The following is a 25662-nucleotide window of genomic DNA, read 5'->3' on the forward strand; positions in this document are numbered from 1 at the left end:
ACGCGCACCAAAACAGTAGAGTCCACCTGGAGTGACACTTACAATGAATAGGACTACTTCTTAATTTCTCAAAAGAAAAACATCGAACAATTTCTAAAGACTGTTGACATCTAGTGGAAGCCATAGGAACTGCAACCAGGTTCCTAATAAGGGCATCCCATAGAAAAATATTGGAAAATCCAATGACCTAAAAAAAAAAATTCTCCCCTGGATGGTTTGTCCTCGGGGTTTCGCCTGCCAAATCAGTTCTGTTATACTCACAGGCATTATTTTAACAGTTGTAGAAACTTTAGAGTGTTTTCTATCCAAATCTACCAATTATATGCATATCCTAGCTGGGCCTGAGTAACAGGCAGTTTACTTTGGGCACGCTTTTTATCCGGATGTCAAAATGCTGCTCCCTACCCCAGAGAGGTTAATGGGTTTCAGCTTTGAGTTGTCTCGCTGAAATGTTCTTATTCTTTCAAATGACTGCTCGACCCGCTGACTGCTCAATCCACACAGCAGACATTGTGGGCTAGGTTAGGAATGCTGTGTTGCACATGTAGCGCAACATTTTACATGGCGTCATTATGTCATGTACCTTTTGTTACATAGGTATGCACGGTAGCTTTGACATCGGCGTTAAGCTAGACATCGGCCGATACCGATGTTGGCATTTTTAGCTTAATTCTTCCGATTCCGATATGTTCACCGATATATCGTGCATCCCTGTTCTTCATTGGTTGGGATCAGACCCTAGAGAATAGAGGTCGACCGATTTATGATTTTTCAACGCCGATACCGATTTTACTGGAGGACCCAAAAAAGCTGATACCGATTAAATCGGCCGACCTTTATTATTATTAATTTTTGTTTTTATTCGATAGTTTTTTTATTATAATAAAAAAAAAATATTATTTTATATATATATATATATATATTTGAGAAAGAGAAAAAAATATATATATATATTAGTCGTGGCCAAAAGTTGAGAATGATACAAATATTAATTTTCACAAAGTCTTTTGCCTCAGTTTGTATGATGGCAATTTGCATATACTCCAGAATGTTATGAAGAGTGATCAGATGAATTGCAATTAATTGCAAAGTCCCTCTTTGCCATGCAAATGAACTGAATCCCCAAAAAACATTTCCACTGCATTTCAGCCATGCCACAAAAGGACCCGCTGACATCATGTCTGTGATTCTCTCGTTAACACAGGTGTGAGTGTTGACGAAGACAAGGCTGGAGATCACTCTGTCATGCTGATTGAGTTCGACTTTAATCAGAGGCCATTATCATATTCATCACACTTCATGCTCACTTTTGTTACTGTTTGTTACGTTTACTTTCAATCAACTAGGCCCATTTTACATCATTGTCACCCTCCCTGTTAAATTTGTCCACAAAGCTTGGAATGATATAATTACTCACATAAAGCTGACTGAAAGCAGTTTAGATGGGAACATTTGTCTGTGGTTTTTCAGGTCTGTATTTGCAGTTTCTCAAGGGTCACTTGGAAGACCAAGCCCTCTCAGGCACTTAAGCCGTATAGATACCATGCTTAGACCTGTAGGATGAGTCATACAGTAGATTTTGTGTGTGTGTGTAAATGTAGGACTGTGTATTGTCTACATAAGTGCAGGAAGCACTGCCTGATAAGAAAGAAAAGATAAATGAATAACCTGGGCCAAACCATGCCCCCGCACTCCACAGTGAGAGAAATCATAATGTTCCTACCCATGTCTGTTTCCTGGAATCTGTTTATAAAACAACCTGCTCCCTGTCTCTCTTTAACTCCTCTACCCTCCTCTCATTTCCTCACCATCCTCCTCTCTTCCTCCTCCTCCTTGTGGGCTGACAGTAATGGAGAGAGGCAGTCACTCTGGTTTAAAACCACCTCCAAACAGAGAGATGGGGATGAAATTAAGATTAGAGAGGAGAGGTAGACAGAGAGGACACCGCCGGTCACAGGCTAATCCTTCTGCCTGGACTGGAATCAGTAGGGTAATAGCCAGAAGAGACCTGGAAGGCACCAGCATGGAGCCGCTGCAGCCTGTACTGGAATTGATCTCCCAATTTATTTAATCTCTGCTTTATGGTGCTGGCTGTGTCAAACCTTGGTGAATTTGCTGATTCTGCAGCGTGCTCACTTCATCAACACTGTAGTCAAACAGCTGACCAATCTCTGATACGAAGATGTCTTTGCCAGCCCGCATTGGACCTCTTTGATATGACTATACATTGACTTTGAGAGTATGCATTTATCATAACTAGAACAGAGAAACGGAGGGCTCTACCGCAAGCTGTCACTAGGCATCTTTGATGGCTTTCTGTTGTAGGCACAAAATATTTTTTGATATAGTACAAACACCCTTAGGCTTATGTGCGTTATGGGGGTACATTTGTTTTGGCTTTTTCGTAGCTGTGCGTCATGTGTATTACTGGTACGACAAGAAAAAGACAGACTTGCAGTGTCTGAAGCCAGCACTACAAACAACAACACCCTGTTGGCCCTCAGACACATTTCTCCGATAGAAGCAGGGCAGAGACATGGCGAGCAGCATTTCTTTGTGTGTGTGTGTGTGTGTGTGTGTGCGCGAGAGTGCACTTTAACAAGATGGTAAAACTGGAGTTTCTTACCAAGGCTTACAAGCAGCATTAGCCCCAGGGCAGATAACATCTGTAGTGGCTCAAGTCACCACTCAAAGGCTGCCTTATGTTCTCTCTCGCTCTCTCAAAACAGTGGCTCCTAAGAAGCTCTGGCTAGGGTTCTGGTCAAGGGAATCGACAGGCTAACATGAGGCCAGGGCTTTTTCGTTTGGTTTTTACTCGCTTTAGGCTACATCCCTCATTTTCTTGGCTTTTGTTCTCTGAGCACGAGTGAGGGATTGTTCAACGTTGTACCCAAGGGATTTTAAAACTTGGTTTGACTTGGAGTCAAAAAATGAAATTCTACAGGAGGACAAATGATCTGTTCTGAAGGCAGATGGATGGAGCCTTCCAACCAGGCACACACAAAGGGCCCTGATGATATTCTCTGGTCATACATAATAGCTAGGCCTATTTCCATTGATATGTAAAAATGGTTTTGTCCTGTTTTGGAACATAGACTAGTATTAGATTAGTATTACTGTTGCTTTGTTCCCTCAGCCACTAGCATTGGACACAGGCTAAGAAGGCTTAGGGGCGTGATCCTATCATCTCTACTCTCCTCTTGTATGCAGAGATTAGCACACTGACACACATTGGTGGCTTGCCTCGTTTCAGCTATAAACTCAATCAATGAGGGCTGTTTACCTTGACACACACACTCCCCTATGTATTTATTTGGACAGTGAAGCTAAAAGATTTTAATTTGGCTCTGTACTCCAGCATTTTGGATTTGAGATCAAATGTTTAATTTGAGGCTACGGTACAGAATGTCACCTTTTTTTGTGAGGGTATTTTCATGTATATCTGTTTTAGAAATATCATAACCCCCCCCCCAAAAAATTGTAACCTCCCCTGTTATTGTTAATGGTGAGGTTAGCATGTCTTGGTGGTATAATTTTGTGTCTCTAACTTTTGCACTCATCACTATTCAGGATTCATTCATTTATTTATTTAACCTTTATTTAACTAGGCAAGTCAGTTAAGAACAAATTCTTATTTACAATGACGGCCTACCCCGGCCAAACCCTAACCCGGATGACGCTGGGAAAATTGTGTGCCGCCCTATGGGACTCCCAATCACGACCGGTTGTGATACAGCCTGGAATCTAACCAGGGTCTGTAGTGACGCCTCTAGCACTGAGATGCAGTGCCTTAGACCGCTGCGCCACTCTGCATTCATGATTATAGCATCCACATTAAGTGTTCAAAAACATTCTATTCACAAAAAAAGTGACTCCAAAATGAGCTAACTTCAAATGAATCTAACAAGTTTGTAGAGTCGCAAGCTTGATGTAGTCATTGCGTGTTAGGAATATGGGAGCAAATACTAAACTTTCGACTACTTTAATACACGTATATGTGAATTTTTCCAAATACTTATGACACCTTCAGAAGGTCAAGTGCTTTCATTTGTAAATGGTAAAACAGATATGTATGAAAATACCCTAAAATAAAAGGGGACATTATGTACCCTCATATGAAACATTTGATCTCAAATCCAAAATGTACGTTTTTGCTTCGCTGTCCAAATAAGTACGGAGTGTATGAACAGACATGAGATGCACTCAAATATAGAAAATGGGTTGCTGGAGACTAATATTGCAGCTTTCACTCTTGCTGATGTGCAAGTCTGCGCTCTCATAGGCCATTTATTTATAGACATATTAGCATAAGATATTTCAGACATCATGGCTCTTCTCAGAATGGTTTAAAAATTAGAATCAAGGCATAGGCAGATGATGCAATTTATGTGTACCATTTGTGGCATAAATATAAATTGGATTAGGCCTACATTTTCCTCTTAGAAAAAATGCAGTTAAACATCATCCTGGACAGAATATTAGAGATAAATGTATCTTCATCTTTATCGGTGTCTCTAGACGTGACATCGGCTCCCCTCTTTAAAGCCTTTTCCCCAGGGGCTACAAAAATGTAATTTTCTTCTGAATATCTCTTTCTTTCTCTCTCTTCCAATCTCTCTCTCCCTCTTCCGGATGGGCTCTCCACTGTTTCAGCACACGGTGCTGGCTAAAAATACCCCTCCGCCCCTCTGGTCCAGCATCCAATCCTCAGCGTGGGAGTGGGAAGAGAGATAGCGGTAGAGAGAAGCGATAGAGGAGGAGGAGAAGAGGGTGTGATGGAGGGAGGGGGAGTAGGCTGCGTTTCGCCCTGGGTTGCACCGGAATACAGAGACACTGAAGCACCTCCAACGCAGGAGCTCCAGAGCCTACTCTGCCAAAGCTCTCCTCTCCGTCAGCCAGAAGCTCAGGTCATTATAGATGTGGGAGTTGAGAAGGGATTGGCCACTTCCATGAACAAGTCAGTTTACACTGTGGATGTGATACAGGCTGCTACTTTAGTGCAGCCATGCAATCAAAAGGATGTTTCACAAATTATTTAAAACTAACTTGCGTCATTCATGTTATACTTGCCACACTAATATGAACTCTTATCTGCTTTTCCACTTACTAAAACAAACCTCAGACCATTGCAAGAAAATAAGTAGATGCACTGCAACTGAGCTCTCCCTGTTCTTTGATCTTGATGGCTCACTCGGCAGCAGCTATTAGAGCTAAGCTCTGCCAGGTGATTTTCTTTGATTGAGATCTTCCTGGCTGGTACAGTAGGCTACCCCAAAAGGCTTCTCCCTCTAAGGTCAGGGTCATTAAGTAAGGAGAGAGAGTCTTACACCTTGGTTACACCGTGTGTATGTATGTATGTGTGTGTGTGTGTGTGTGTGTGTGTGTGTGTGTGTGTGTGTGTGTGTGTGTGTGTGTGTGTGTGTGTGTGTGTGTGTGTGTGTGTGTGTGTGTGTGTGTGTGTGTATTTTTTTTCTATCCCCACTAGATGTGATCATGATACACAGGTTCAAATACCAGAACCAACTACACTATTTTTATTTAAACTTTATTTAACTAGGCACGTCAGTTAAGAACAAATTCTTATTTACAATGACGACCTACCCCGGCCAAACCTGGACGATGCTGGGCCAATTGTGCACCGCCCTATGGGACTCCAATCACAGCCGGATGTGATACAGCCTGGATTCGAACCAGGGACTGTAGTGATGCCTCTTGCACTGAGATGCAGTGCCTTATACCGCTGTGTGTGTGTGTGTGTGTGTGTGTGTGTTAACTGTACTAGAATGCTTAAAAGGCCGCAATTCTTTTTAAATATCGGTTATCAGTATCGTCCAAAAATGTATTTCCGGTACATCACTAGTCTGAGAGTCTTTAGGTGTCTTTTGGCAATCTCCAAGCGGGCTGTCATGTGCCTTTTACTGAGGAGTGGCTTTCGTCTGGCCACTACCATAAAGGCCTGATTGGTGTAGTGCTGCAGAGATGGTTGTCCTTCTGGAAGGTTCTCCCATCTCCACAGAGGAACTCTGGAGCTCTGTCAAAGTAACCATCGGGTTCTTGGTCACCTCCCTGAACAAGGCCCTTCTTCACCGATTGCTCAGTTTCGCTGGGCAGCCAGCTCTAGGAAGAGTCTTGGTGGTTCCAAACTTCTTCCATTTTAAGAATGATAGAGGCCACTGTGTTCTTGGGGATCTTCAATGCTGTAGAAATGTGTTGGTACCCTTCCCCAGATCTGTGCCTCAACACAATCCTGTCTCAGAGCTCTACAGGTAATTGGTTTTCGCTCTGACATGCACTGTCAACTGTGGGACCTTTTTATAGACAGGTGTGTGCCTTTCCAAATATTGTCCAATCAATTGAATTTACCACAGGTGGACTCCAAGCAAGTTGTAGAAACATCTCAATAATGATCAATAGAAACAGGATGTACCAGATATCAATTTCATGTCTCATAACAAAGGGTCTGAATAGTTATGTAAATAAGGTGTTTGTGTTTTTAATTTCTGTACAAAAGTCTAAAAACCTGTTTTTTCGCTTTGTCATTATGGGGTATTGTGTGTAGGTTGAAGTACAATTTTTTGTCCATTTTAGAATAGGGCTGTAACGTAAGACATTTTGGAAAAAGTCAAGGGGTCTGAATACTTTCTGAATATACTGTATATTAATTTCGGGACAGGTTGAAATGCATGAAACATTCATGGACATTTAGCTAGATAGCTGTTGCTGTAAAGTTTGTCCTGGGAGATGAACATTGGGTTATTATTTTACCTGATCATGCATATGGTCCCTTTTTTATCTGGTTATTTTTTTATACACAGAGAGCGTGTACAGAAAGAGAGGGAGAGGGGGGCCTCAGGGCCGATGTCTGCTAATGGATGGGCTAATGAGTTGTTAATTGACTTTTAGAGGAATGGCTCCTACTTTCCCACTCCAATCTAGTGCCATCTCCAGGAGAGCACTGGGGGAGGCCCGCTCAGCAGATGTCCCCCTGAGGTTACTATGGGTTTCATTAGGAAGATGGACCTAGGGAAGACATGCCAACCATATCCCCATGCTTTAGGGGCAAAGGAAATTGATAAGGCACTGTTTCCAGGAGATGAATTAGGCCTAGTAAAATCTCTTGGCAACATTGGAGCTCAGCTCCAGCTCAATCTCATTTTTAACTATCACTGAAGCGCACTGTGTGTCTGTCTACCACAGAGTTAACAAAGGTCAATGTTTCTGGAGATGTCATCCATTTCCCTTTCCCTCCATTATCCTCACCTTTACAGTGAGAAAAATGACAGTGAGTGTTTCATGGTTTTAATGGTTATTTTACCTAATATTTTAAAAAGTTAAATGCTTGAGCAATCAAAGGGAAAATGAAAAAGCCATGAATATCTTTCCACCCTTATTTTTGGTTTGTTTGTACGCGCTAGCATGAACAATGCCTTCTGGGGATAGTGTCAAACAAATTGTCATGCAAATGAAAGAAACAAATTCATGCACCTCCTTATCTCGTTCAGTGGGTTAGGGGTGTGAACGTTTAAATGTTAAAACGATTCAACGAAATCGGGATCTTTAACGTTAAGAAAAACACTTTTCCCCCCCCACAAAACTACAATCACAGTGCAGTTATCACAAAACTGTATTTTCCTTGTTATAGCCTAACTAGACGATAGGCTATAAAGGGCTGGGGAAAGTTGTGTAATTTTAAATAAAACCAGACAGGAAGAGGTGAACTTTAGGCTACTTTTGTGAATTTGGGAGGCATGCAAGACAGATTACCAAGACACATGCGCACAACGTTTTTTCAGCGTATTTTTTTCTTCTTCAAATTGTTCTTTTTTTGCCGCTAGATAGAGTCAGAACCATGCGCTAGGCCTGTCTGCCTGGTGGCCGACCTGCCTATACTGTACCTCTCTCGTCCCTTGCTAGCTCGCTATGAAAGTGTTTTGATTAGTTGCTGTACTTCCAAGAACACAGTCTCCTCCTTTCCAAAAATATGGAATTTAAGAGTCGATTCCTAGTGGAATCTAATCTTGACACTCTGAAATGGGAGTCGACGCTGGGAGTCGACGTGCAAGGAGTCAACTCTCCATCGTTCGTTGTTAACAGTTGGAAAAATGGTGGCGAAAGGCAAGCGACAGCAGCAAAGTCCTATATGGCAATACTTTGAGAAGTTAAATGAGAAGGAAATGTAAACTTTGTAGTGGAACTGAGGTACAGTAATGGTAGTACAGGTGCAATGCTTAACCATCTGCAGGGGATGCACATTTTTCATTTGACACATCCCTAACACACACACACACACCCAGTCACGGCCACAGCTTCCCAACATGTGTGCTGCTATTTTGGCTCACAGTGCTACAACTCTATAGAACCATGCATTGGATTGCTTCAATAATAACCAATCCCTGTGTGTATAGTCATCCATCTTGTACTGCTGTTCTCCCGGTATGTCCCTGCGTGCGCAGAATGGAAGCATGCACTGGTCTGAAATAGAAAAGGAATCTGTTGAAGAACCACATTATGTTCTTGAGATCAGGAGATCACACTGGAGGAAGTTGCTTATCCTGTTCCACAGAAGAGCCACTGAAATACTCACATTTGGAATGGTGGCAAATAGGGCTGAGAATTGCCATGGACCTTACAGTACGATATTATCTCATATACTTGGGTGCATGATATGTACTGCGGTTCTCACAATTCTATATGTATTGCGATTCGATACTGTGATTTTATTGTGATTCGATGTTACAAACATATTGTTCACCTTGTCTGCTGCAGACGGACAAGAGAGCTGTGAAAAAATATTATTTGCTCAATCACAGAAATAAAAGTGCTATAAATAAATTGGTTCCCTATTGTAAAAAGAAGATGGTGAACTAAGCTATAAAGGAAAAATACTGGAGTTTTGGTGCTGGTACAGCCAACTAGCGCAAAAATAATATTGTGATATTCTCAAAACTAAACAAAAGATCAAAAATAATATCCCGACATGTTACTGTGTTGATCACCATCACTAGTGGCGTAACAGTCTAAGCCTATATGAAAATAATTACATCTATCATAGTTTACTGATACCAAAAACCATTACAATAGGCTGTATTAATAACCTGGATGACTTCAACCTCGAGGAATGAAGAGAAATCAGAGAAATGTAATGACTCATTTCATTCACTCAAGTTTCAGTTTAAAAGGACATCACGGAATAGAGTGATATCATGACGCTCCAGTTTAGAGTAACTGAGAGATTGTTCCTCATGGGGGGAAAAAATGACATTTGAGATTCATCAGTAGAATCTACTTTTTCCCTCTAAGGACTTTGCATGTCAGGAAATTAACACCTCCCAGTTGGAGGGATATCATTCATTTGTTTGGGCTTAGCGTGAGTGGCTTTAAGCCTAGTGGTTAGAGTTGGGCCAGTAACCGAAAGGTTGCTGGATCGAATCCCTGAGCTGACAAGGTAAAAATCTGTCTTTCTGCCCCTGAGCAAGGCAGTTAACCCACTGTTCCCCGGGCACCGAAGACGTGGATGTCGATTTAAGGCAGCCCCTCACACCTCTCTGATTCAGAGATTGGGTTAAATGCGGAAGATGCATTTCAGTTGAAGGCATTGAGTTGTACAACTGACTAGGTATCTCCCTTTCCCTTTATATGGCTAGTAGATTTCTTGGCAGCCTCCCTTTATGCAGCCAGTCTTCTCCCTGACCCAGTTGTCAGACATAAACCATCAGGTGTGAATCCCCATCCTCTCACACTTCCTGTGGCAACGTCTGACTACAGTACTGGCGTCTTCTGCCACCTTCTAACACCAATTTACTATCCCCTCAGGCTATTCAGAGCAAGACATGTCAAAGTTCTACAGGCTTCCTCAGACGTCTTAAACACAGCACCTATGACTTTCCTCACCCTTGACTGCTCACACTGAGACTTCAGTCTCGCCAGGCAGAGTGCTACTCCACAGTCCCAAGGGACTGACTGTGAAATTGCAATTTTCCGCTCTGGTGGCACGCCGATGTGTAATTGACTTAATGAGATAGATTTTGGAAGGGATGGTAAAGGATGGGGGATGGCTAATTTTAAAACGAGGTGCCAGTAGAGCTCCTCCAGCCCAGAGAAGGCTCTTATCTCATCATACGCTGGTCCTTCTCTGGCACTTCCTGACCCACAAAGTAGTCTCACGCTATTCATCATTTCTAGGGTCCTATTGTCTACTTGACATCCTTGGACTGTTGGTCTTAACGATCACTCAAGGAATGACCCAAGTCCTCAGGATAGACCAGGGAGATATGTTGAGTGTTGTTTGGATATGCCGTCAATGTCATGGGACATTTTTCGTCTGAACACCTCACTGCAAATTTGAGACTGGATTTATGGAGATATCAGATGCATTTCTGACCTCAGATTTTTTTTTTTTGCTGTACACTGGATAACTGGCAGCAACTCGGGACCCCTCAAATGAAGGTCCAGGTCTCTGGTTAGGCATCAGCCTTAAATGCACAAGAGGCAATTCACTGATTTTGAGTTATCTAAATAATGGCTTTATATTAGTTCAGAGCAAACAATGTGTTGTTCAGCAAATTCTGAAATGATTTGTTTATGATGACAGGTGCCATATGCTATCGGAGCTGGAGAGAATCATTGTTGCCCTGATGGGTACCTCCAAGTGCACGGTTGGTATTTTCTGTGTTAACAGTAATTAAGTTTGCTACTTGCTTTCTGCTATTGCTGGGTGTGAGAGAGAGATTCTTACTAGTTTTTTTTAATGTAGTGTTTTTTTTGTGGGATTAAATTTGCAGGACTGAGTTGTGGTAACTCTTATACTGACAGCCTTTCTCTAGGGGTTTGAAACTACATCTAGCTTCACATCATGTAAAGCAGTTAAAACACTAAAATGGTTTTAATAGCAAGCTAGGTGATGTTCTTTCCAAAAACAAAACATTTTGAGAATATGATGCATAACTTGATGCAAAATTAAGTAGTTATTATTGGAATGAGAGGAGCTCTTCCTTGATTACATCTTTATGAAACCAAAGCACAGATGGATATAATGGACAGATCACGCTGTGCCACCAGAGACAAGGATCCGGGAGAAGGGAGGCATGGCTAAAATGTGGGTCTAAGCCCAGGAACAAGAACCCCCTGCTGGGAAAGACTGAGATGAAATGTGCTCGGTACATACAGATATGGAAATCTGGTGGAGCGACCGCAGGAAGGTCGGTCCTGACTGACACATCTGACAGGCGTAACCCTTGGCTCTGTGTTGGGTCCAGGCAGAATGCTAAGAGGATGGAGGACTGGGTGTCTACCTGTCACCTCTCCTTCCCTTCTTTGCTGCCTGTCCTCGTGCATCATCCCTGACGGGTCTTTTTACTGACCTGTCACTGACCACAGAAAGAACTGGGCTGGCTTCTCGCCAAGCCCTTCCCTCGCCACAGACCCCTTGCCCCTCTGCCTGTGGTGTTAACCCTGCTAAGCCCCCCTGGCAGGGGCACAGCAGGCCAACAGGAAATGGGAGCAGATCAGGCTGCTTTTAAGGGAATGAGAGATGAAGTTGGATGGCTGAGAGGGGTGTCAGGGGGAACATGAGGGGGTAGGAGTGGAGGGACCAATGTTATTTCATACTAAGGGATGACAAATGCAGTCTGCCGAGGGGGCAGTGGGTACTGAATACCAGCGGTGCTCTGAGGAGGAAGAGAATCTGCTTCATTGAGTTTCATTCTGTGTGGAATGAGTCTTCTCTTATTTGTTTTCTTGTCTGGCTGTCACCTCCGGTCTGATAGCCAAGAAGGCAAGCAATAAATTAAACCCTTTTGAAAAGAAAATCATGCAGTCAGAACATGAAAAATAGAATGAGGAAATAGAACATTTTGATGGCTCATCTCTCCAGAGATATTAAAGCTTAGTGTCTCTCTCTGTCCACCACACATTTTTAGTTTTGTTTTTAAGTTGCCCAGAAATTATACTTGGCTGAAGTGACTGCAAACACTTACTGGCCTAATGTGGCCATGGTGACAGCAAGGAGGGGGTTTTGTACTGCCCTCAATTCTTCTTCCCCATATATTTTTATCCATGTCGTGCTTGTCCTCTGACCTTCTGTTGCCCAGTGCCCTTGACGCAAACAAAGAGTGGCCTAAATATATATACTATGGGTAGCAAGTAGGGGGGCAGGCATTGGGGCAAGTCCCCTGTTAAGGAGATGCAGGACCATTTTGTGATTTATTGATAAGACGAAAATCTATAAATATCAAAATGGTCAACCAGGACATATCGAGGGCCATTAAAATCTGAAATGCACTTCCTGGAGAAAAGGATGCAAGTTTTTGGTGTACGCTACAGAGCATACTATCCTCTCATCACAAACATGAATGGTACACAGAATGTATATGTTGAATGCATCCTATAACCCATGTGTTGTGGGTTATTCAGTAGTGTTTAGGATGAATATCCTAAAGATGCAGGCTATCCGACTCCCCCTCCACATCATCTTGTAATCAAGATTTTGATCAGCTCGAAGACAGATGGTTTGCCTGAGAGCCCCCTCCCCCTTCCCTTCCTCCAATCCTGAGCTCCAGTATGTGTGTCTAGACCAGAGTTATCCAGACTTACAGAATGACCCCCCCCCCCACTTCACTGAGCCTTGGAGTCACCATGGAGTTGGGGTCATCCATCTAGCACTCGAGCTGTGCTAAAAGTAGTGGAGCACTTGGGAAACTTAAGCTGGCAAAGTGCCAAGTCATTGTGCTCTACTGAAACTGTGATATCTACTGTATCTACAAGGTGTTGGGTTTTTCAGCACCTTCAAAATGAGCACAAAAACAGACTGTTTTTAAGACAAATATATCTAATCCTGGTAACATCTCATTACTGAGCTGTTTTTTGTATCAAAACACTAATGGACTGATAAGGTTTTTGTGGCATAAAAGATCATCCCGGCTTCATTTCACAAAAAAGACATCCAAATGTAGGCTACAAATACTTAGGTGTCTGGTTAGACTGTAAACTCTCCTTCCAGACTCACATCAAACATCTCCAATCCAAAGTTGAATCTAGAATTGGCTTCCTATTACGCAACAAAGCATCCTTCACTCATGCTGCCAAACATACCCTTGTAAAGCTGACCATCCTACCGATCCTCGACTTCGGCGATGTCATTTACAAAATAGCCTCCAATACCCTACTCAATAAATTGGATGCAGTCTATCACAGTGCCATCCATTTTGTCACCAAAGCCCCATATACTACCCACCACTGCGACCTGTACGCTCTCGTTGGCTGGCCCTCGCTTCATACCCGTCGCCAAACCCACTGGCTCCAGGTCATCTACAAGACCCTGCTAGGCAAGTCCCTTATCTCAGCTCGCTGGTCACCATAGCAGCACCCACCTGTAGCACGCGCTCCAGCAGGTATATCTCTCTGGTCACCCCCAAAGCCAATTCCTCCTTCGACCGCCTCTCCTTCCAGTTCTCTGCTGCTAATGACTGGAACGAACTACAAAAATCTCTGAAACTGGAAACACAGATTTCTGCACCTGTACATAGCCCATCTATAATTTAGCCCAAACAACTACCTCTTCCCCTACTGTATTTATTTTTTTATTTTGCTCCTTTGCACCCCATTATTTATATTTCTACTTGCACTTTCTTCCACTGCAAATCTACCAAATCTACCATTCCAGTGTTTTGCTTGCTATATTGTATTTACTTCGCCACCATGGCCTTTTTTTACCTTTACCTCCCTTATCTCACCTCATTTGCTCACTTTGTATATAGACTTATTTTTCTACTGTATTATTGGCAGTATGTTTGTTTAACTCCATGTGTAACTCTGTGTTGTTGTATGTGTCGAACTGCTTTGCTTTCTTGGCCAGGTCGCAGTTGTAAATGAGAACTTGTTCTCAACTTGCCTACCTGGTTAAATAAAGGTGAAATAAAAAAATAACCATTGCTCATCTTCTGGAGGGCTATTATGTAATGCTAGATCTGGGGACCAGACCAGATACTGTAAACAATTGACTCTTTGCCTCTAACGTCTCCATTCTTCAGTAAATGTCCCCAGTAAGAATGAGGATCTGAATGAGCATCTATTCACTGTTGGCTGTGTGGTTTGGTTTGCCGTACCTCATTATCCTTCTCTCTACATACCATTATACAACTCACTTCAGCCAGCTCTACTATGAGGAAGCAACAATCGAGGCTTTCATACCATAAGTGCAATATATACACACTGCCACCCAAACGTCTGGAGCTTAGAAGTTATTTTCAACACTCTGTGTAGGAGTATGGTGCCCACGCAGAAAGAGGTTTGGGTGTGGCAGCCCTAGAACAGCCTCTAGTCTCCTTTACCTCAGGACTGCTGATGACAACTCAAGAACTGGATAGCCTTCCATAGCAATGTCCCATCTCGTGATGTTAATTAGCTAGTAGGCCTACATTTGATATGTAGCACGAGTTGACGCTGCTTTTGTAAGAGCTACTTGATTCCGTTGTGAAGGCTGTGACTGGAGTTGCCACGCTTGACTGACTGGAGGTCTTTGGTGCCCTGTGGTCGAGAGGGGCTCTGTTAAACACAGGATAAACAAACACCTCAGAGCTTCTCCCGTGTGGAAATCCCAGTGCTGTGCTCAGCGACTCCAAACCCTCACCCCCTTCTTTCCAATCCTGTCGTTATGGCAGCTTGACCCTGCGGCTGTGCTCCCTGCTCAAATCCCAGGGTGCTCAGTCTCACAGCATGGCTTTGGATTCCTGATGCTGTCGTGTGTGTGTGTGTGTGTGTGTGTGTGTGTGTGTGTGTGTGTGTGTGTGTGTGTGTGTGTGTGTGTGTGTGTGTGTGTGTGTGTGTGTGTGTGTGTGTGTGGATTGAGTATCTGTCTGTGGGTGGGTGGAGATTTTTTTCTCCTTTTGACAATTTGTCCATTGTGCTGTGTGGCTCGTCTCGTTCTCTGTGGTTTCTTTGAGCATAGCGTTTGTGTGTGTGTCCAGGTGTGTGCGTGTCTGCCCCTTCATCTGGGTCTTTCATCTTCATGTGCAGCCTGTTTTATACCTTCCCCTCGTTATTTTGTCTTTATCTCCACTCCACTCATCCTTGCTCTCACCACCCGAATCTCCCTCTCTCTTTCCTATAAACTCACATAATGACTGTTTTGTTCAGAGTGCCCAGCGACTCGTAGCCAGGATTTGCATATGTGACAGAGCCCATATTCTCTCCTCCCCGCCCGGGGCCAACACCCGCCAGAGCATGTAGGAGTCAAGGGCTGCCCTCTCAGACAAAGTGAATGATCTCTCTATCGCCTCTCAATCCTTCCCCAGCAATTCAGTTGCCCTCTCATTCAGCTGAATAGGGACCCGCGGATCGCAACCCACCAACACATCGGCCATTTTGTGGCTTGAGTAAAAATCGGTATGCATTGTCAGAGTGAGTATTGGTTGAAGCATTCACTGTAATATGGCTAACTCTGGCCCTGATATTGTCTGGTGGTGGGTGGATGATGGTGTAGGCTACTTGAAGTTATGCTGCCAACCTGTTGTACGTTGTCCATATTTCAACTCGATACAACTCAATTGTCCAAGCACCTTCCTTTCCTTTGTCTGCGCTGATGTGAGGAGGTGAAAGAACATTTCCAGTAGATTTTAGGCTAAATCCTTTCATCTTTCCTGCTTTTTAAATTCAGTCAGAAAGCTACTTTAGACTATTGAGATGCATCCTCTTACTTTCATTCTCTGGTTTGGATGACTGAACTTGTGGGTGATGTAAATTCCCCTAGCCCAGTGTGTATGCTTTCTCTGAGTGGAGGGGCTCTAAGCTTACTCCCTCAGCCAAAGACAAATAACCTAACTGGAAAATCACCCCATTCCCCTAGTGGATTCAGGGTATTGAATAATATCCCTCTGTGTCCGCCTGTGCATGTGTGTTTGTGCTTCTCCTTATATGTAACTTATTTAAAATATCTCTTCACTTTAACTAGTATTGGATCACTCTGCACTGTCAACAGCTATAAAGCATAAATAGCAAAGGCACGCCTCTCTTGCTCTGTCCTCTCTTCTCTCTCTCCCTTCTGCTCTCTGCCTTTCCTGGCCAGTTTAATAGCCAAGTGTACTGCTAAACATTGTTTGAATTTGACTAGTGCCTGAATGCGAAAATACCACATCAATTCCACATGAGATGTCAGCCAGTACAGTTTGTGCAAGCCTCTTGAGTCTGAGCATTGTGTTAGTCTTCCACATGTAGGTATATTTCACTCGACCATACATGTGTAACGCAGCCTTTCTTTTGTTATCATAAAAGCCAGTGCTGCAAGAGATTGGGACCTTTGATGCCTTGGGGGAAATCATGACATCATAGAGGATGTGCAACTTTCTTGCAGTTGAGCAGGTTCGGGTGTCGCTTACTTAAAATCCCTTGACTCGCTCCAGTCTACCGGGCTGCTCCTCCGCTTCTCATCTGTCATCTCTGGTGTTTTGGCTATAGCCCAGTCGTATCTGTATCACACACCACAATAACGTACGGGGCTTGTGTGTTGCATGCACAAAGGAGCCTAGCGTTGCCCGTGAGTTCACTTTTAGAAACCTGAGGTAAGGCCCCTTATGCATGTCTCCTCTTGTGCGGAACATTTGGAAACGTTCCATGTGCTGTAACACCGTACCCAAACCGGCCCGGCGCCATAGAGCGCAAATTGATTTTGTCCCCCCACACCAAACGAGATCAAGACACGCAGGTTAAAATATCAAAACAAACTCTGAACCAATTATATTAATTTGGGGAAGAGTCGAAAAGCGTTAAACATTTATGGCAATTTAGCTAGCTAGCTTGCAGTTGCTAGCTAATTTGTCCGATTTACCTAGCTTGCTGTTGCTAGCTAATTTGTCCTGGGATGTAAACGTTGAGTTATTTTACCTGAAATCCACAAGGTCCACTACTCCGACAATTAATCCACACATAAAACGGTCAACCAAATCGTTTTTAGTCATCTCTCCTCCTTCCAGGCTTTTTCATCTTTGGACTTACAGTTGAAGTCGGATGTTTACATACACCTAAGCCAAATACTTTTAAACTCAGTTTTTCACAATTCCTGACATTTAATCCTAGTAAAAATTCCCTGTCTTAGGTCAGTTAGGATCACCAATTTATTTTGAGAATGTGAAATGTCAGAATAATAGTAGAGAGCGTGATTGATTTATTTCAGCTTTTATTTATTTCATCACATTCCCAGTGGGTCAGAAGTTTACATACATACACTCAATTAGTATTTGGTAGCATTGCTTTAAACAATTTAAACCTGGGTCAAACGTTCCGGGTAGCCTTCCACAAGCTTCCCACAATAAGTTGTGAATTTTGGCCCATACCTCTTGACAGAGCTGGTGTTACTGAATCAGGTTTGTAGGTCTCCTTGCTCGCACACGCTTTTTCAGTTCTGCCCACACATTTTCTATAGGATTGAGGTCAGGGCTTTGTGATGGCCACTCCAATACCTTGACTTTGTTGTCCTTAAGCCATTTTGCCACAACTTTGGAAGTATGCTTGGGGTCACTGTCCATTTGGAAGACCCATTTGCGACCTAGCTTTACCTTCCTGACTGATGTCTTGAGATGTTGCTTCAATATATCCACATAATTTTGCCTCCTCATGATGCCATCTATTTTGTGAAGTGCCCAGTCCCTCCTGCAGCAAAGCACCCCCACAACATGATGCTGCCACCCCCTGTCACATCCTGACCAGCAGAGGGAGCAATTGGATTAGTTTTGGTCAGGATGTGGCAGGGGTTTTGTGTGTGTGAATGGTTGTGTTGGTGATTAGGACTCCCAATTGAAGGCAGGTGTGTTGAGTTGCCTTTGATTGGGAGTCCTATATAGGAGTGTGTGTTTTTCTTTGGGGTTGTGGGTAATTGTTTCTTGTTTAGTGTGGTTGCACCTGACAGGACTGTTGGCTGTCAGTTTTCTCAGTTTGTTTTTGTTATAGTGTTCTTTCTATTAAATTCAAGATGACGAACACTAACTCTGCTGCATTTTGGTCCTTTTCTGAAGACAGCTGTGACACCCCCGGGCTTCATGGTTGGGATGGTGTTCTTCGGCTTGCAAGCCTCCCCCTTTTTACTCCAAATATAATGATGGTCATTATGTCCAAACAGTTCTATTTTTGTTTCATCAGGCCAGAGGACATTTCTCCAAAAAGTATGATCTTTTCTCCCCATGTGCAGTTGCAAACCGCAGTCTGGCTTTTTCATGGTGGTTTTGGAGCAGTGGCTTCTTCCTTGCTGAGCGGCCTTTCAGGTTTGTACCTGTTTCCTCCAGCATCTTCACAAGGTCCTTTGCTGCTGTTCTGGGATTGATTTGCACTTTTCACACCAAAGTACGTTCATCTCTAGGAGACAGAATGCGTCTCCTTCCTGAGTAGTATGATGGCTGCTTGGTCCCATGGTCTTTATACTTGCGTACTATTGTTTGTACAGATGAACGTGGTACCTTCAGGCATTTGGAAATTGCTCCCAAAGATGAACCAGACTTGTGAAGGTCTACAATTTTCTTTCTGAGGTCTTGGCTGATTTCTTTTGATTTTCCCATGATGTCAAGCAAAGAGGCACTGAGTTTGAAGGTAGGCCTTGAAATACATCCACAGGTACACCTCCATTTGACTCAAATGATGTCAATTAGCCTATCTGAAGCTTCTAAAGCAATGACATAGTTTTCTGGAATTTTCCAAGCTGTTTAAAGGCACAGTCAACTTAGTGTATGTAAACTTCTGACCCACTGGAATTGTGATACAGTGAATTATAAGTGAAATAATCTATCTGCTAACAATTGTTGGGAAAATTACTTGTGTCATGCACAAAGTAAATGTTCTAACCGACTTGCCAAAACTATAGTTTGTTAACAAGAAATCTGTGGAGTGGTTGAAAAAAATGAGTTTTAATGACTCCAACCTAAGTGTATGTAAACTTCCGACTTCAACTGTATATGGCGATTGGCAATTAACTTTCATAAAAGGTGTATTACCACCACCGACCTCCGTTCGACTTTCAGTCACCCACGTGGGTATAACCAATGAGGAGATGGCACGTGGGCATATGGTTCTATAAACCAATGAGGAGATGGGAGAGGCAGGACTTGCAGCGCGATCAGCGTCACAAATAGAACTGACTTCTACTTTAGCCCTTGGCAACGCAGACACTTGTTGGTGCGTGCAAGCAGTGTGGGTGCAATAATTGAATAACATGCATGTCTACATTTATTTTGTAGTCAGCATGTAATGGGTCAAGGTGCGCCTTTGAGAAAACAAAGACATGAACACCAAAATGGAGGGAGGAGAAAGAGTAAAAGAACGAAGGATGTCCAGGAATGGGGCCAGAATGTTGAAAAACGATTCTGACAGATCTGAGTTTTTTTTTTCTTTGATGTTTTTCATGGCTCAGCCTCGGCAGAATCTCTCCCTCTCTTCTCCCAGGGGAGGAGTCAATCAGTCAATCAAATGTATTATAAAGCCCTTTTTACATCAGCAGATGTCTCATTGTGCTATACATAAACCCAGCCTAAAACCCCAAACAGCAAGAAATGCAGGAGTCTGTGGTGTTTCCTCATGCTGACTTCACCATGTGTTACTGTGCCCCATATTCATATGAAGCTAATGTCTTAATTAAAAATCACAAACTCCTATGTCTGCCATGCAGTCTGAGAATATAAACTTTATGAGAAAATGAGACTGTGTTATTCAGTTAGCGGGTTATGCAAAGGTTGGCTGTAATGCTGACTGTTGACACTGAATCAATTACTGATGTTTTCCCTTTTGCAGGATACACCAGAGTGCATCAGTTGGGAGATGGGAGAAGGGCTTGAGCCTGTCGCTGCCCCACCCGTCTCACTGTGAGGCCTTTGTCTCCCACTCATGGTAAGTCCCCACAGCCTACATCCCAGAAATATTTTTTTTCATGTGATGTGTGTGTCATGTGCTATTGTTTAGATGTCATGGTATACCACAGAAAAAGTCCGGGGACAGTTGCTACAAAGAATGCCAGTTTTGTCTGAGCACAGGGACAGTGTTCATGACTGTGAGAAACTGAATATCTGGTTCAAGTTGGTCCATTGTGAGTAGCCTAACTGTCCATCAAACTGTCAACTTTACAAAACCACGTTTGACATTTTTGATAGGGAAGCAACAGCAGGGTATGGACCCATTATATAGTCTGGATGAAACTGTTCAACTTCTATAAATGTACATCCTCTCTCAGGTCCAAACTACTCTTTCTCTACACTATTCCAACTATGACCAAGAAATTGTAAAAGTTCCCCAGATAGAACTGTTGGCAGACGTAAGGTAGGCAATGGTAATAGTTCCCTAGATAGAACTGTTGGCAGACGTAAGGTAGGCAGACGTAAGATAGGCAATGGTAATTCCACATGTGATGCAGTTTTATATTCCTTGTGATTTTTTTTGCATTTAAGCCTAAATACACTTTACCTTAAATTCATAAAAAGTTACATTCTCTACAGAAACTTCAATGTCAATTGGAAAATTGAAGATACAAATTGAATTTGCTGAACATCTGATGCTGTCAAAGATGATGGGTCAGTTGTATATCCAGCCATACACTTAGCATGTGTACATTTGTGAGAGATGGGCTATGTCATTTACATGTACCTGGTATTTCAAAACAGCAGCAAGGTAGGTACTTAACAAAGCTCTCCTTTCAATGTTCCTATAGCCACAAGCTAGAATTCATTGTCCTGATTGGTGACATTGTTTTGGGAACAACACAATCCAGTCACGTTGCTAATTGATGGGTAGGAAGCAACAAGTGACTGATCAAAACATTTCCACATCTCACTGCTCACGGATATCAAACAACTCCAATAACACACAAAACTGCATGGAGCAACAACCAGAAAGATGAACTTCCACCAAGAATTGCCACGCATCCCGTACTCATTTAATGCAATAAAGCGACAAGTGAGACCCAAACAAAGCCAGCCCTGTGTTGAGCTCAGTAGCCCTCTCCCTAGCCTCTCTTTAGAGAACACTGTCTTATTTTCTTCTCACAGAGCTGAGGCGAGCGTCACCATGTTCACTCAAGGCTCATCTAATTATCCAGTGGCCGACCAGCCGTGAAATTGGTGTTTGGCTGTGAAATGGAGCCAGTGTGGCTGGAGGAGACCTTGGCGTTTTGAGAGACCGTCGCAAGGTCCCTTTTCTTTAGAACGGACAAGGGCCAGGAGAGGAGGAGGAGACAACGAATGGCGTATCCAGCCCGACCAATTCAAGGCGGCCATAATGAGCACAACAACAGCGAGGGCAGACGCACCACAGTGGATTAGCAGAGGATTATTACCTTTGATCTCTTATGAAGAGGGAGGAGCTAGGCGAAGGGCAATTAGCTGAGAGGCAGCCGACTGACTTCTTTCTTTTGTGGCTGTTGTCAAGGGGAGTAAGAGATACTGTGCTGTTTGCTTAAGACGTGATGGCTGAATGGGGTAGTGTGAAAGAAACCGACAGGGACTGGATTTTCATGGTGGTGGTGCATATGTAGATGGAAATCCATAAAACAAAGACTGTTTTGAATGGTTTCTGGGGTATTTCTATCTTGAATGAATATGTATTAATGTAACAATTCTGATTTCTAGAGGCACTTCTGTGGTAGGCCTATGCTTTATATAATCATACCGGCTAATGGAGAGAATAATTGGAAAAGTCTTTCACTGTGTATTTTCAGTGACTCGTTTTATTGACATGTCAAATGAACAGACAGGCTGGTGCCTAGCTAATTGTTTCACCATTCTTGGGGATTCCATGAGATTAGGATGTAAGCCCCTCATGATTTGCTTGTGGTTTGATCTGTTTGTTACTCAAGAGGACATGATGGGATGAAAACATTACCGATGTTTTATGAGAAGGTTTAGAGACTGACCTAATGCCCTTTAAAGGGGTTAATAATGACTTCTCACAACCTTTAGAATCAGGTAAGCGTGATAGATCCCTAGGGTCCACTTCCATGGATAAAATCGCTCCGTAAGATTTTGTAACCCATGCTCAAGTGGTCCAACTCAGCGCCACTGCTGCATATCTTTCCTTGATGACATAGCTGCTGCATTACTCATACTATTAACCTAGTAAATGCTTTCAAGCTTTTGCTAATGACGTGTTCATGACAAGTATCAGAAGGACTATTCATCTGCTCAGCATTTAGCATTAGCCTAAAGCCTTTAAAACATTCTGGCGCATTTAAATAGTTAAAATCGCCTGTTGAGAACCACTGCGACGTCTCACTTTTGAGCACCGCTGTGATTAAGGTGTTAGCTCGCCACCTGTGATCAAGTGACAAAGCTATTGTGTGTTATTTTAAGCACAGGCATCTGTTTCTCAAATGTCTGCTGTTTTTAATTGTTTTGAAGTAAGTCAGCTTGCTTTTATGCACATTAAATAATTTAGATTTAACGATTCTACCCTTCGCTGTTGTCATGAGCAGTTCAATTTCAAATGCTGTCAAACCAAATAATCTTCACCTATGACCTGCGTATCTTGTAGGTTAAGTGAATTGTTTTCTCCCCTGTATGATTTGCAAAACAAGCCGTCCTTGACGCATACTGTATTCCCCCAGCATGATTGTGCTGTCATGTACATTCACTACAACTAACAATTTATTTAGCTCCGATAGCCAATTAGACTGTCTGCATGAGGCCCGGTCTGTTTACTCAGACCCACTCAGGCGTTGGAGTGCTTATTAGTTATCGGTCTTCTTGGGGGTCTGGGTGGACAGCATAGCAGTTTGGATCGACAGAGCGCCTCAGCCCTCGTTGTCCAACCGTTTGCGTCGTGTCATTGGATGCTCATGTTATTGGAAGCTCACACTGCCTCTCAAAGTAAGACAATCCTTCCAGGTCCAGGATTGGTGAGATGTCACTCATCGGGCTGGCAGCAACATGCGCAATTATCATGTTCTTTTAGTTGCAAATTGGAGCAGGCCAAGCCGCTGTTAAACTCCCTGCCTCTCGCTTCATACAGCAGGCACATTACAACTCTCGCTCCCTACATCTGCCCTCAGGGATAGGACATTTTGTCTGACAATTCGTGCCATCATGGCTGTTGACATAGTCACAGCCCTCCCTCTTTCTCACACATCTTTCTCGGTATTCGCTCTCACCTCCTTCCATCTCTCACTCTACTTCACATGCTGTAACTCGCTAGTTCTCGGTTTCTGTTCTCTCATTCCCTTTTTCCTCCTTTTCCCTTTTTCCTTCCCATTCTCTTCACTGAACATAACAGCACAGACACAAGTGAGGAGAGGTGATGGAGGGGAAGTGCGGAGAGGGAGAACGAACATAAGATTGCCGTAATTACAGAGCACCCTGTTTCTCATGGTGAGGAGGACTGAGTGTCTGAGTACAGCTATAACAGTAAACCGGCTTTGTGTACAGAGAGCCGCGGCAGGAAGCAGATTTGTTTTCGAGGAGGTCGGATACACAGTGGAAGCAGGAGTGGGCGTTCGCTCGTCGGGGGTCTCACCTGATGCAGATCTGTCAGTGGCGTTATTTCACGTCGTTGACGTGACTGTTTAGTTGATGGGTTAGACATATGTACTTTCAGGAGGTTTATCCACTCAGGTCTGTAGTAGTACACTCCACGAAATATACACACCATAGATGAAGCCCCCCCACACCGGCACATTTCCAAATGGATGCCGTTTCCCCCTCCTGTTTGATCGCTTGAGTGATGAAGCCAATGTAATCCCACTACCACTCTTTTCAAACCCCTCATCACCCTCCACACCCACAGCCCTTATGTATCTATAGGCCACTCTACACCCCCTAGGGGAGGTATAGCAATCCCCTGAATTCCCTCATCTCATTGTACATCTTTCTCTTGAGTTCAGTGCTCACAAAGAATGTACTTTCTCTACTTCAAAGTTCTCCAAGATCAGTCACTATTCTAGGTCTCCACTACTGCTTCTTTCTCTACCCTCTCCCCCTCCCCCTCCATCTCTCTTTCTGTTTTTCACCTTACCTCATCTTGTCCTCATGCATCATTCTGACCGGCTGCGTAAGCTGAAACCTTGGCTTCTGGTCCTCCCACACTGCCTGTAAACTACAGAACACAACTGTACTGAGAGATGATCTGCCAGGCTGCAGAGAACAGATTATTTTCTGAGAACCTGGGCATTCTGTTACGGGTTGAACGGGTCTGATGATGATGATGTTGATGTTGGTTACATTTGTTATTGATGATGGGGATTATGATGAATATACTCTCTGATTTCTACCAGTTTATGGGTACAGAAATATCTGATTTGACAACCCACTGAGCCCCTAAACCCTCCTCCAACTGAAAACATTACTCCAGAAGCGAAGAGGAAGAATCGAAATCTATGAATAATTTAAACGAAAAATAGAACCCTAGCTGTCAGATATTTTTTTGTATTTCCTTCTAATGCCCTCGTGTTGCAGCGGATTGAATCAGCCAGTGGCTGGTGTTGATCGTCAAGTCTTACTGACAGACCTGACATGCATTCCTACAGCCCATCTAGTACTCCTCAAAGACCTCTCAGTGGAGTGTCCAGTACCTCTGTGACTCCCACTAACTTGATCTGCCAGTCGGTCACCTGTGCCTACGTGTCATTTTAGTCCTCATGTTTCAGTGCCACTACTTAACCCCTGTAACCAGTGCTTCATTTGTAAATCGGGAGGTCCCGGAACACATAGTGGGGGGGGGGGGGGGGGTGTTGATTATCCTGGGGGCTCTGAGGTACCGTAGCAGCGCAGCAGACAGAGTAAACAGCCAAGTAGCCTACTGTATACGGTGGTGAAACGGACAGCACTCTCCAAGGTGCTGATTAATTCAAAGCATTTTAGACATCACTGCAGTATGCCCACATACTTGTGTAAGCCCAGCAGCTATACTCAAGTCTGAATTTCTTATATCCTAATTTTTGAGACATCAATGTACAGCAACATTCTTAGACAACACTGCAGAACACCTGCCATATGCATACATACTCAGCTGTGGGGCTTACAAGACCTGACTTTCATATCATTTTCAAGACATCAATGTAGCAGTAGAACAAATATCACAATTTCAGAATAGAACTTCAAATAAATAAATCAATATAGGCTACATCAAAACACACATATAGGCTTCCTGCCTCAGATTACCTTCACAGTACCCCCCTACCTTTAGTTTTCTAAACCTCCCACAATGACACTCCCCAAGTCCATTTAACTCCCGAGGGTCAATTTCTTGCGCAAAGCCGAGTGGACCAGTGGCTGTGACGTTTAGCCTCCTTCTACGGCTGTTCTGAAGACTCTGGCTGTAGTGTTAACTATAACCTGGGTGTCTCTTTAGCCTCGTCGCCACCAAATGCACCATGGTTCGGGCATGTCCCAAAAACTATTTTTGAGGGCTCTTTGTTTTTTTGTTTTTTTTACTGTACATTCCACCCACTCTTTTGCTAGTTCAATCCCTCCAGTCATTTCTAGACACAAGCTCCCTACCTTTTTGCATGTTGTCCAGCCAAACTTTTAATTCTGCATGACAAGCCAGGGGTTATACGTTTGCTTGTTCTTGAACTGCAAATTGCACCTGCTCTGAGCACTTCGTCGGTGGTTGCACTGACCCACACCCCCCAGCTCACCGTCTCCTGCTGAGTCTGACTCGCTAGTAGGCCTACTAGCTAGTGGAGGTGCCGGTGGTGATGCTCCTCTC

The 25662-nt window shown here is 43.4% G+C and overlaps 1 protein-coding gene across 2 annotated transcripts in view; it reads left to right on the plus strand.

Annotated features, from left to right (window-relative positions):
* Positions 1-25662, plus strand: part of LOC115171274 (protein TANC2-like) — a 137424-nt gene that overhangs the window by 17456 nt on the left and 94306 nt on the right. For both annotated transcript variants that reach the window (XM_029727928.1, XM_029727929.1), the window contains exon 2: positions 19765-19860. The gene's annotated coding sequence lies outside the window, so the exon portion shown is untranslated. The remainder of the gene's footprint in view (positions 1-19764; positions 19861-25662) is intronic.

This window comes from Salmo trutta, chromosome 32, assembly GCF_901001165.1.
Source record: "Salmo trutta chromosome 32, fSalTru1.1, whole genome shotgun sequence".
In the NCBI taxonomy this organism is placed as follows: Eukaryota; Metazoa; Chordata; class Actinopteri; order Salmoniformes; family Salmonidae; genus Salmo; species Salmo trutta.